The sequence below is a fragment of the Thermobia domestica genome, chromosome 9, assembly GCF_964235325.1.
Source record: "Thermobia domestica chromosome 9, izTheDome1.hap1.1, whole genome shotgun sequence".
NCBI lineage: Eukaryota > Metazoa > Arthropoda > Insecta > Zygentoma > Lepismatidae > Thermobia > Thermobia domestica.
The window spans coordinates 174,759,043-174,773,227 of record NC_137462.1 but is presented as its reverse complement, the minus strand read 5'-3'; the positions used below and the strand labels follow the sequence as shown (position 1 = coordinate 174,773,227).

The 14,185-nt window shown below is 31.4% G+C and overlaps 1 long non-coding RNA gene across 3 annotated transcripts in view; it reads left to right on the top strand.

Moving 5' to 3' along the window:
- Positions 1-4,550: 4,550 nt before the first annotated feature.
- Positions 4,551-14,185, top strand: part of LOC145695223 (uncharacterized) — a 119,502-nt gene continuing 109,867 nt past the window's right edge. For 2 of the 3 annotated variants that reach the window (XR_014133126.1, XR_014133125.1), the window contains exons 1-2: positions 4,551-12,821; positions 13,219-13,366. This is a non-coding gene — a long non-coding RNA (uncharacterized LOC145695223). The remainder of the gene's footprint in view (positions 12,822-13,218; positions 13,367-14,185) is intronic. The other variant, XR_014133127.1, reaches the window with a different exon arrangement.

Genomic DNA, 14,185 nt, shown 5'->3' with positions numbered 1-14,185 from the left:
TTACCCAGTTCGTCGTCATAATTTATTTGAAGACATATTCTTAGTGATGAACATATCGACAATACAAACGATATCATTATATGCATATTAATAATGTTGTTCTTAAGCGTCCGTTTTATTAATCTTCACCATAGATGTTTCAGTCTAGTTTGTCGCTATCATCAGTACGATATCTTACGAATTTACGTTGCTTGAACGATCATATTACGCTAACATTTCTGTACTGTAGAATAAATTACCAAAGCGATTATTTGACCCACTCTCAAGTGTTTTCTTGTAAAAAATAAAGAAGTAACTTCACAAATAAACCCAAAAGTTCTTTGGTGTACAGTTAAAATATACCTGCTCTTATTTCTAGGTTTGAATCCTGTAGATAGGGGCAACAGAAGTAAAGAACGAAAATGATCATAACCCTTCATTACATCATAACCTTTCAGTTTTTTTCCCCTTTCTTAAGGTAAAGAAGTAAATTCAGAGGGAGTAAGAAGAATCTTTGATGGTAGTTTATTCTACAGCGCAGGAGTGTTACATATAATGTGATTCTGCAAGCCATGTAAAATTATCTCAGATTACTCACCTAGTGAGGTTTCTAATCAGTCTTTCTTCCAATATTTCAAGTGAAACATTCGGTCACTTATCTCGAAAGATACAATGGATTAAGTCCTTTTTACAACACGATCTTCACAGTTTCTTTTCTCTTATTAGTGGTACTATTTTTTCGATACTTACGGCTATCTATCTTTCCCAATAGTTATAAATAAACTGCTCTTATTACAGTACTATATATAATAGTTAATTCAGTAGCCTGATGTTAGTTCATAGCCAAATTTACTGTAACTTTTTTTTTTTTTTTTTTTTTTTAAGGGAGTACTTTCCAATTCATTCCTCTTAATAGTAAAAATAACAAAAAAGATAAGTTAGTGCACTAACATGTTTTATGTCGAATAGTAAAATAATAAGAGCAGTTTATTTGTAACTATTGAGAAAGTTAGGTGGCCGTAAGTATCAAAGAATATTACGTAATATTCATAATTATCACTGTTGAGAGAGAGAAATCAATGTAAAGACTGTGTTGTAAAAAAGAACTTAAGTCATTGTGTGTCCCTGAGAAAAGTGACAATGTGTTTCGCTCGCAATATTGAAAGAAAGATTATAAAGGAACATTAATAGCTAAATAATATGAGGTATTACAATGTGCCCTATACACTCGATCAGTAATTATTATTTGAAATTCCTTAAAGATTTCGTACTGAAGGAAACGATAAGCCGTCGCCAAAGATGTTTACTGTGAAGATTATCAGAACGGAACTGAGTACAAACTTTATTAATATTCGATATGCATCCAATCAGATCATTTTATACTCACTCTTAAATACTAAATAATTACGTAGAGAAATTTTAGTATTGTTTGATTTCCTCAGTATTTTAAAAGATGTGGGTGGAGGCGCTCATCAGTCTCATCCCACTGAAAAAAAAAAGTTAAAGAAAAAGAAAAATAATAAAGTTGTTGTTTGCGCTACTTTCTAACAAGTACAAAAAACGGTTGAATAAACTAATTAGTGTTTTTGAGATATTCCCCGTTCTTCCTCGGTTCATCTTCTGAGCCTATAACGCCACAATTTATTTGATTTTAATTTTTATATATATATATATATATATATATATATATATATATATATATATACAATTGGGAATGAATCGACAAGTTAGGCTGTTTCAGTAGATTTTTTTTGAACTAGATAATAATGCAGATACATTTTAGTATATTTGGAAAATCTTAAAAGTGTGAACACCTTATAAACATTATTAATCGAAACATTTTTCACAGTTTTGACTAAATTTGAATGTCTTAGCTACTTAGCCATTAGATGTGCTGTGGCATCGTTTTGAATTTTACTAAAGCTGGAGTGAATTTTCCTTTTTCCCCGCATATTTCTTTTATTACTTTTCATTTATCGTTTTATTAACCTATGAGGTTGCACCATACAATTATCGACTTCAATAGAATCTTCCTTACATGTAGATGATCTATCAAATATTAAACAGTTAAATGTATGTAGTTAGATTTATTGAAATTAAGTGAGCAATTGCGACAGTTTACGTAGTAAAGATATTAATATTAAATCAAGTTAAATCTGATAGTGAAGCGCAATTTCTCCAAATTTTCCATTCCCCCATCCGATTCGAAACAAACACAAACAAACAAACAAAGTAGTAGTGCTGGTCTTGTGCTCCCTTTCTTTTAAATAGAATCTATCTAGAACCATATACGCCTCCCGCCACCCGTCTTTCGGTCAGAAGAGAATGATTTCATTGCTATAATAATTTTTAAATGTTATTCATTCTAGGTTCCCTTTCACAGCTAGCGTTCTTATAAAGTATCATTATGATATAATTAAAGTTCGATTTGAAATTTTGAGTGAAAATTTCTGCTTCAAAAAATCTTATAGCCACAATCTGCACGCTAGAAACTGCCTACTTGGTAACATAAGAAAACGAACAAAATTGAAAACAATATCGAGGAAAAAAACATTTAAGTGAAGTCTCATGCATCTGATTGTTCCCTGAAATTATCTTCCTATGAGCTTAATTTATTTACCCTATATACCCACCTTAATATTCAGATACTGTAAGTGTACTGACTGATATCTGCAAGATATCTGTAAGACATTTTAGATATTTGTCTCTGTGTTATTATGACTAAAGATTTCATATATAGGAAAGTATATGGTAAGTGAAGAAAACAACCCACTTTCTGTTATACTATATTCTCTATGGCGAATTCATTTACATTCAAAAAATGAGCGAAGTGCACGATTGGACTGTGAATCGAATCGAGGCCTCTGGTTTACCGTTATGTTACGTTAACTTACCATGATGGTACATTAACTACTACATTACCCAATCCGCTGCTCCAGTAGCCGTATGTTGAAGACCGGAGTTCTCGGTTCAGTCGTGTGTACTCATATTTCTAATGTCACTCAGTTTAAACATATAGAAGATATAGTGTACAAATTGGTTATTTCCTTAATTTTAACATATAATTGTTATGACTCAGCTATTAGGAATATTATGTGATATATACACACCAGTCACTGAGTTGTCTAGCACAAACAGGAGCTTTAGTCAAGTCCATGGGGTTTGAGAGGCTGAGCACCTATCTCGCAAGAGGGAGAAGCTGGTTGGGAAGCGAATATGGCAACGTAATGGTTAACACGCAGGCACATTAAGCCGGAGACCCGGGTTCGATTCTATTCCAGTCGTGCGTTTTATTCACTCTTTGAATGTTACAGAAATATAATCAAATTTTATATATATATATATATATATATATATATATATATATATATATATATATATATAACATGGCATTTTTAAATAATCAGGTACTTTCTTTGTGAAATGGTACACGCGCATCGCGATTGAGAATAATTCTCTCTTTTTTACTTCCTAATTTCAGTTTTAGAATTTTTCACGTATTCATTGGGGTTATTAAGCTCGTAAAACTGTCCAATTTTCTGAAGGAAATATATACTTCCTGAATACTTTTCCAATCGAGCTCTGTATGGAAGCAATTAGCTTTGTAAAGTGTATATATAAATCTAATTTAATTATCCACTCTGAGGATTTCGACCGTTAAATCTGACAACTCGTTCGTTCTTTCTAATAGTTAACTATCGCTATTTAAAAAAAAAAAAAAAAAAAAAAAAAAAAAAAAAAAAAAAAAAAAAAAAAAAAAAACTAGATGCAAAAATATGTATTAAATGATTGTCAGATAGTTCAGCGTGGAAAGATGTGAGAAATCACATAACAAAGAATTTTGTAATACATTGTCTTCATTTAGTTGACAGAGAAAGTAATTGTGTTTTAATCGTCGATTCAAAACTTACCAAATTCGATAGGAGTAATTATCTTCTTAATACATGTTCTTCATAACTTCTTATTGTATAATGCTATTGAACTTCTAGCATACTATGTGAGTAAACAAAGAATTAAACTCAAATTAAATGAAAAGTTTGGGCTTGGCAAAGGGACAGTGACATTGTTCAAGAGATTGGGTTTGCAAGAGAGAGAATCGATTTTCAAACTTTTTCCCCCCTCCTGTGACGTTTTAACCTTGGGGTTTTGTTAATAATAGAGTTCAGTGTGAATGCATATATTCTCGAACTCAGTAATTTCTCTCGTGTACAGTCATTTCGAAAACCTTTTGTTTTTGTAGTTCTGGAATTGGTTGGCCAATTACGTTAGTGTGCTAACTTGATAAGAATTTCTTTTAAAATAACGAGAAAAAGCGGAAAGGCTATTACTCACCGCAAATAATATGTAGCACAATTTTCTTTTACATGCAAGAAGTATCGCTTTCGGAAGATCCAACTTCCTTCATCAGCCTGTGGTAGACTTCAAAAAGGATAAAAACAGAAAGGATGATTAAAAAATGGTTAAAATGTGAGAATATATATATATATATATATATATATATATATATATATATATATATATATATATATATATATATATATATATATATATATATATATATATATAAAAAATCTGTCAAACATTAAAACACACGGGAATAGAAACTCACTGACACACTCATTGAATATAATCACCGCTCGCAATATTGTGATATTTATTCCCACGATGCTGGTGGAAATGTGAAAGTAGGAACAGCAGTGTACAATGTCAGTGAGTTTCTATTTCCAGGGGATTTTTTTGAAGGGAAATAGGGATTTTTTTGGGTATAAAAAACTTTCTTTAAAGTTTGGGGTCCTTTGAGCACCCCTCCCTCAGGATCTGCGGACAAACCTGAAAAAAATCTTGAAAAATACTACGTAGTGTGCTAATTACTTGTGACAAATTAGAATTTCCTGTCTTCAGTAGTAATGGCAGGAAAAAGTTTTTACCTATGTTGGGAGAGCATCAAAAAACCCAAAATTTCCCTAAATTGCACCCTACAAAATTTAAAAAACTTTCTGATACGTCCCTAATTATTGTAGGATGATGATTCATATGTCGTTTTCTTCAGAATAGAGTAAGCTTTCAGACATTACCACTCACATGTCCCTCAGACGTTCCTAAGGAGGGAAAAATGAGGAAAATAGGGATTATTGTGAATCCGTTTTTTCCCATTTTGGGGCCCTCTGGCGCGGCCCGGGGTAAACATACAGATCTGGAAATCACTTGCAAAAATAGTACTTTTGGTACTAATTGCTTGTGACAAATACCAATCTCCTATCTTCAATGTTAAGGGCGGGAAAAATATTTCCCCATGTGGGAAAAGCGCGCAAAGCGCTCCAAATTACAGTAGTAACAAAAAGGATATTATGTTAAAAAAAAAATCCCTGACACGTCCCTAATTATCGTAGAAAGATGATTCATACGTAGTTTTGTTCAGAATCGAGTAGGCTTTCAGAAAGTACTACTCAGATGTTCCTATCATGTACCCGAGCGGAACAATAATCGCGAAAGTGGGAATTTTGGTCGAGAAACATCCCTTTTTTATCCTTTATCCCCGCTGAACCCCCCTTCTGTGTTGACGAAGAGATCCTAAAAAATTCAGATCAAGAGTCCACTGATTGTTTCTGTAAAACTTCAGAAATCTAGGGTTAAAGAGAAACACACCAAAAAATGTTGAAGTTAGACCTCACTAAAAAAAAAAAGGGAATTTGTAAAGTGATGACGTCATACCCCCACCCCCCTATGTTCCGACGCCCGGAAGTGTATAGACCCTTCCAAGGCTTTCTTCATTGCCTCCTTTCTTGTAAAATAATAATTTAAAAAAAAGGGAACTAAATAGTTCTCTTTTTATAGAATTTTGAAGACACTATCATTTCGTAGTAAAAACTACGATATATCTTAAAAGGGTTAATGGAGCGAGAATGTTTTCAATAATCGAGTGATTTAATATGTGGATGTTGAACTAACCAAAAAGACCAATTGAATCAATCATAAAAAAGAGATTTTTTTTTTCTCAGTGTACCTTCATTTATTATTGAAAGAGTATAATTATTATATTTTCCTGATGTGCTACCATTAATTAATTAATTAATTCTTTATCTAAACATTAATTTTAAAATCACATGTATTGACCTTTGATTAATGGTACCGTAACCCTGTATCTTAAATCTAAGTTGATTATTATGAAAATACGTCCCGTAAAAAAGTACATTCAGAAGATAAATAAGTTGCTGCTTCTCAGTGGCCTTATGCATTCATTTGTACTTAACCGTTAATATTGATTGTGTTAGTGCTCTCCCCCTGTTTTATCACCATCTTGAGTGCTTTTTTTTAATATTAGAAAATGAATCAAGATATATATTAGTGCTCTTCTTCCTTTTTTTTTTATCATCATGAGTGCCGGTTTCATATTAAAAACCAAAAGACACCAGTAAAATCTTTATGTATTCAGTGAAATCTGTTTGCTGATGTTTTCAGTTAATTAAAACAACAAAAGAGTACAATAGCATTCAGACTAAGACATATTTGCCATTATAAATACTTCTGTTTGAGAAATTTATATATATAAAGTTGGTATTACTATGATAATTTCTATAGATAGTAGTAATGCAGATGTGGATGTTTAATATACAGGGAAATCATTTATCTAGAAGAGTTGCAAGAATTGAGGAACTAGATAAAATTCAGTAACGCAGTGTCACAGGACAATTAACAAATTAAATAGTTTGTGTGTGTCTAGAAATATATATAAATATATATGTATGTATATTCGGGTGTTCCAGAAATGGCGCCAACGGATCACAGAGCACTATTCTACAGATCAAAATAAGGTAAAAATGTTATATGATGAAATGACCTCCGGAATGAAAATTTGTTTGAATGTGATGAACATACATATTTAATTCGAGAAAAAGACCGGGTTTAGATTTAGTGGCACATTAGGAATAATTTGTATGCAAGCAGTTCAGGGGTTCAATTTTTGTGTAAGTTAAGTATGATTGTAAATAATCCCAGAATATCTCTACATCGAAGCGTAACTGATGATAACTTTACAATATGAAGCATTATTGATGATGTAATTTCAGTTTAATACAGGGTTATATTCAGGAAGTTGCACAGCGATTTCTCTAGTTTCAGAGTAGTTTGGGTGTGGTCCTAGAATTATTAGAATTAAATTTATATATGGCATGTATTTGCTGTTAAAGAATAAACAGTAAGCCTATATTTCAGGGTAGTTACTTAATGATTGCACACATTCAAATTTTAATAATTATCGAAGAAACTAAGAAAGCGAGAAAGATAGAAACATTAGCTTATCTTATAAATGGGATATTAATAGTATCAACCAAACATTTATATTTACTTAGCTTGATTAAGTTTCTAATGCACACTAATTTTCGGGTTAACATACAAGGAAGAAGTTAAAAATAAATACGAGCTGTATACAACTGGTTAAAGACTACTGGCGTTTTTGCCATTTGTATAGTCAAAATTATTTCTTACAGTTCGTGTGGAATTTCCTTTTCTACCTCCTATTCTTTAATGTACGTGTCAACATGAACATACTTCATTTGAACATTCAGATGCAAGGTGCCATACACCGCGAAAATTGAAGTTCATACAATAAGATGAATAATATTTTTTAAATGAAGAAGGAATTTATAGTCATCATACCGGTAATTGTGACATTAAATACAGACTATATAATTTATATAAAGCAAGGGTTCAGAATAACTTGATAAAATAATACAAACAATGGAAAGGCTTTAAGATGTTACCACTTGAGCAAAAAAATGCAGATGGTCTTCCGACTAAATCAGTGAACTATGCAACAACTCGTGTCTTATCAAATAGTGCAAAGTCATTAGATTTGTAAAAAAACAAACACTTAGAGGAAATTCTGTTGTCTACTTACATCGTATGATAAAAGAGTAATAATTTCTAGGTAATCCTTCTACTAAAGAACACAAAAATAGAAGAAATATAGCACTTTTAGTATTATTTGGATGTAAATAATAACACGATTAAATTGAGTTCATATAGAAATTCACTTATTTGAGATGTTTGAATTGTGGAGCATTTTTTCATAGTTTTGAATATACCTTTTTTTAAGTTGCCAGTGTTTACAAATGATTTCTCATTGTTGAGTATTGCATTTGTTACTTGTCCCGTCATGGGTTTTAGTCAAGTGCTGCTGAAACAATAAGAAACTCTTCTGAAACGTTGCTTTGACTACAATTTAAAAATCATAAAAGTTACGTTTGTAGTATTTTGGACGAAAGAAAAAGAATCTTAAAATTCAACATCCTTAACTTCGCCGCGTGATTCATTATCGTTATTTTTTTTGTTTCCTTATTCTTAGTAAACATCTTTAGCAAATATTTTATCTTTTTGTGTTGCGAAGACAGGTACATAATAAATTAAAAAGAGTTAGTTCAAGGTGCCTACTGGAAAAGCTCTGTTTAGTGCATGGTGTCATGAGGGAAGGGGAGAAATTAGGAAACGTAGAATGTAATTTTTTTTTTTTTTTTTTTTTTTTTTTTTTGTCTTCTTCCAAATGTAATTTTTATTTCGCCAAGATACTCGGATTAGTTTCGTCTTTTGGTAGGAAACGTATTTTTTTCTTTAGACTTCCTTAACGTGTCTCAACATTTTCTTTTGTTAGTTGCAGTAGAGTCTTGCAGTATAAGTACAATATTTCTTACAGTATACGTACACTTGCAAATTTTGAATCTTAACATGATAAATGGAACATGACATAACGAAATAATAGAATCCACAATCCGATCTACATGTACACTATATATAGTGTTTGGAAACCATTCATAAGTTCCTTATCCATGTAATCATTCTGATGAAAATGGTCAAACATGTTTTAAGTAGTATCATATATTAAACACTCTTCTCACATTCGTTTATTTTCTCGATTTAGGTGTACGAATGATCTCTTTTAGGAATGATTTCTTTTCACTAATAACATTAAAGTAAACCGTAAATAATAGTAATGATGATAATATAATCTCTCTTCATTGCTTAATACTAATAATAATGTTAGTTCAGAGTGGAATAGCAGCAATGTACATTCATTGTAATACGGACTCTTCAAAACGATTCCAGGGCCATAGAACATAGAACTTCTCCTTTGCTTACCATTGTATTTGCAAGATAAAATAAAATTTCAGTTTATTTGATTCCCAGAGGCAAACAGATTGTTCGTTTGAAGTTTTCTCACAAATAATAAGGAAGTGGAGAGAGAAAATAGCTTTACCGAAACTGGCAGAAATTTCCCTTCTCTGTATTAAAATTAAGTTATTGTCTCAAAGATTAAAAGTATCGGTTAGGTCATGTTTTGATTCTTTGTTTCTCGACAAATGTCTGAAGATAAAAGATAATCGTGTCGGTGGGAAGCAATGTTCTGTGAAAGTTAATTCAATAACAATAAACACATAAATGTCTAAAATATCCCTAGAGTATTGGTAATGCACATAGAAACCATTTGCAAATAATAATTATAATAAATATAGAAAAAAAAATTAAATTGCTTTCTTATGTCAATAACTAGAAACTGATGTTTTTACTAGTACTGCCACACACAGTCGAACGGGAAGTTAAAAAAAAAAAAAAAAAATGTCAAGAGCATTATGATGTGAACGATATTAAGAGTTGGTATTATGAAATGAAGAAGTCGAAATTCTTTATATATATATATATATATATTGCATATCTTTTTTGTTTTTTGATATTAATTTTTATATTTTTACCATGCTTATGCAAATGTTACCGCTAATTTATGTTGTTTTGTAAACAGTAAAAGGAGACTCAGTCTATACGAAGTAGCTTTGTTCATGGGAGGGCGAGGGAAATGTTGAAATAGTGTTTATGCAGAATTTGTTTGAGACTTCTAAAATTGTATAATACTTCGAATCGGTCCTTTGGTGCAAAGAAATTTTTCTCAGTGAATTTGTCAGTCAGCTTTAACCAGACTTAACTCTGTTGGTATCATGTTACCGATGATGATTATGAGTTATTATTTCTATTATTGTGCCTAGTAAAAAATATGGTCTGGTTGAGATTGGAGGCTATTGTCTTTTTAAATATTGTTTTTCTACGTCTTGGCCTTTACCTAAAAGCGATTTCCAGAAGAAGCATGTACATAACTCTTTATAACGTTTATTTTTTTGTGCAAGCTTTGATTATGAATTCGTTGTTTAACTCAAAAAATAAATAATAAATAGTTCATTATTGTTTTGTGCCAGATTGCGACATTAACTAAAACATTCTTTTGTTATCTCAGAAAAAAAAAAGTATTTTACTTGTATTTACACCAGCTTCAAACTGGTCCTGTGTAAATACGATTTCAAATTCCTCGGCACGTTTACGAAGCAACATATGTATCGATAATATTTACTGACATACTGGGACTAGGCTCAAGAAACATTACTGGAAAAACTATGAGAATAAAAGCAGGAATTTAATCACGAGTTCAGTCAGGTCATCATATTTCATTTAGCCAAGGAAATACCTAGGTAACAAAGAGAAATTCAAGAATATTTTCTTGATTGAAGTGCCTAACCATAAAAATTTATATCAAAGTAGTTCAAATTAAAACTGATTTTCCAATTACGTCACTTACTTATGACCTTGTAGATGAATCAGACTTTTCCCCTTCCCACCCTATCCTGAGACTTAAAGATGGGTACAACAAAATCAGAGTATTACAGAAGTAATTTGTTTTTGTTAATGTTGAATTTGAGAAATTAAATATAAAGATAACTAGATGAAGACACCAAGTGGCAGCGGGAAACAGACCCTTCCACTAGAGAACGAACAACACTTAAGTACTCGTAGCAATCACAGATCGACTTTCCATAAATATTAATTAATTAATTCTCTAATTTCTCTGAGATGCATAAGGAAGGCACCAGTTATAAGAGCTATTCCGTAATTACATTCCTTCTGAGGCATTTACAAACCAACATTCAGCTACTATGAAATTTACTTTGGTATGACAACGAGAAATACTGAGAGTAGGATTGAAAAACATTAAAAATGCTAAAGGAGTAATCTGATACGAATCTAGTAACAACAAAGAAGAAACAAAGGATAATTATTTAATACAATACTTAGAAGAGTTAAGATTTCATTAATAATTTTATTGAAAGACAAAAATGAAAAAAAAAAAAAATAAAATAAAATAAACTGTCAGCAAAGCTTTGAGATCCATATAAGAGAAGGCAGCTACTCGTTATGTCTCTCAGACGGTTATATATATATATATATATATATATATATAATATAAAATACGGTTATGTCTGGCGGTACTAGACGAAATGTCAGGGTTTTGTTAGTGACTTTTTAAAATTTAGAGCAATTATAGTAAGATTTTCATTTTTCATTTGATATCCTTTAAAGTATTTTCTCCGTGTAGTCCCAGTTTAATGTGGATTGAATTTAATGTATACCCTATTACTTGAATCTGTTAAAATGAAAGTAGATTTCTTGTTTGTGCTTTGGCTCAATATCTCCTACCCCAAATTATTGTCAGTTTTAAATTAAGGTATCTACCTAACTAAAAAGTAAAGGAAATTGGAGGTCACATTGTAGGAGCCATTTTCAAATAATTTCTTCTTATGGCTGTTGAAACCAAGTAATATTGACATTCTCTAGTTTTCTAATTGCAGCCGCATAAACTTTATTAAAGCTCTGTTACATATAGTTAAGTTTTCAAAATCCATCCCTCTATAGGAGTCATGTCCCTTTAAATTTCAGTTGCGGAATATCGCTTGTACTTTTGAACTTTCGAGTCTCCCGTGAATGCATGATCTGTGATAATAAAGCAGGAGAAAATGGTATTTGGTGTCATTTTCTATTTATGTTGTTATTCTGTGTGAGTCAAGATCTCAGGAGAAAGTCGAAAGCACAAGGGATATTCGAGAGTATGCGTTTAAAGTGAGAGATTTTGTTTTCAAGAAAGAAAGAAAGAAAAAAAAAATATGACACCTTATTGACTGATGCTGATCACCATGAAACTCAAAATCTTACTTTGTTACCCGTAACTTGTATTCACATTTTATCTTCATCTTACAGAGCATTTCTGTTCTTGCTGAAGTCATTATAAAGTGCTGGTGTATTACAGGCAGGAATCGATATATGATTACATTAATGTCCTTCCTCCAAATCTATAATTAGAGAAGATCGGCACTGAGCATTCACTGTTATCACTTCTATGTTTTAATGTTCTGTGTGAATAGAGTTGACAGGAGTGTACCACAAAATACTCTCTACCGATTTTCTTTAGTTACAGGTTTGTAGTCTGGACAGTATTGTAATGATAATGGATTCCTGTTTGTAATTGTATAAGATGAAGGCAAACACGAGTGAAAGTTAAGGGCATATGATAAGATTTTTTAGTTTTAAAGTGTGTACCCAAGAGCACAATTGGTAAAAGATACCTTTAGTTTTGAATATCAGTAAAATATAATTTAAAAGTTAATTACTTTCCATAAATGATACGTTGAAAACCAGTGAACACTTCTTCCCATATCTTATGCATGTGTAATTATGTACGATTAATATGTGATGTTTGAAGACATACTGCGTACTATCTCATTTAGTTGGTTTAAAATTGAAACTGTGATTCTCCATGCTAAAGAATGATTTTTTCCCTTCTTAGAGAACAAAGTCTTCATTAATCTTACAGCTTTATCCCTTAATTTCTCAGAAAATACAAGAAGAAAATTTACACGATGCAAGAAACTAATTTGGATTACTATTAGAAATGATTCCTTTTTATAGCTAGTGTTCTGAGTGGCTGAAACATCTATAGTCTTCGTTGCTGTAAAGTGGACCATTAAAAGCAGGTAAGTGCATCTTCTTAATTACAATTATTTGTATAAAACACTTGGGATGAAGATTCTCCAAAGAGAATTCTTTTTTAAACCCGTATAATCGCCTTTTCAACGTAAGTTACATTAATGCGAGAAGCCCTTGATCTGGTTTTCGTCCATTGCTGCTTTGAGATAATATTATTTGAGTTGATCAATTAATATAATTCTTTATTTTACACAATTTATGGAATGCTGTACTGTACACACAAGCAGATCCATTCCCTCCCGATAAAAGAGTTACAGCCCTCCTAATTAATTCTCCGTTTTGAAGTGATGTGCATGGTAGGCTACATTAAAAAGGTGATAAATTACCAGTGAAAAATCAGTCAGTACCAATGCAGTGAAACCAGCATCTGGTATTCTTTTATAGAGGAAAAAGTGGATTTATCAGCTATCAGTTAAAAGGGAGGCCCGTCTGCAGCTTTGTATTAACTGGCATTTAACACGTAACGGGAAGAATTGGAAATGCAGCTATGACGGTGTTGATTGAAACCTGTTAATAATCACTTTCGTATTAGGTAAGTGGCAGTATTCCGCCTTCTGTGACACCGTATATATTGTCATACGTATATATTTATTTAATTATGATTTGTTGTTCATTTTTTTTTTTTTTTAATATGAAGAGAAAAAAAAAACTTGTAGAATATTATGCACATCAGTTCACACACAGTAAAATCAAATCTTTCCTTATATAATCTCTTACTGTCAAGAAATTCCCATCTACTGACATTAAAATAATCTTTTACATCCCTCATACTGCCAATAATTGCATTTCAGTTTGTTTTTTTATTCTATACAATTTTGTAGCTTTAAAACTTTTCTCTTGAACTGAATAAATTTTGAAGAAGTGTTTACTCATTACTACATAAGTATCTTCCAGGATATTGTTCAACATTTGATTCCTTATAATGTTAAACTATTTGAAAATTGAACACACACGTATAGAAGCTCTAAATCGATCACACATTTCCCATTTCTCCCCCCCCCCCCCCAAAAAAAAGAAAAAACTTGTAAAGTATAACTTAATTTTTTTTTTACAGGAAGAAACTTGTATAAATCTTAAGTACTTCCGTCTGTTAGCTCTCGTTGACGTTTCGAGTAAAGATCTATAAAAATAAGCGGTCGAAATGTCAGGACGGAGCTAATAGGTCAAAGATTAGTTTCTTCTGATGTAAAACATTGACAAATTACTATATATAGAATCCAGATTCTGGGATAGTATTTACAAGAATTAAAATTGGAACATCGTCTAATTTTGGAATGACAATTTAACTTAGCATTATTTGAATATTGATGTGACAGGTGCTATCTTTCAATATAATTCAGAAGAATTAAAA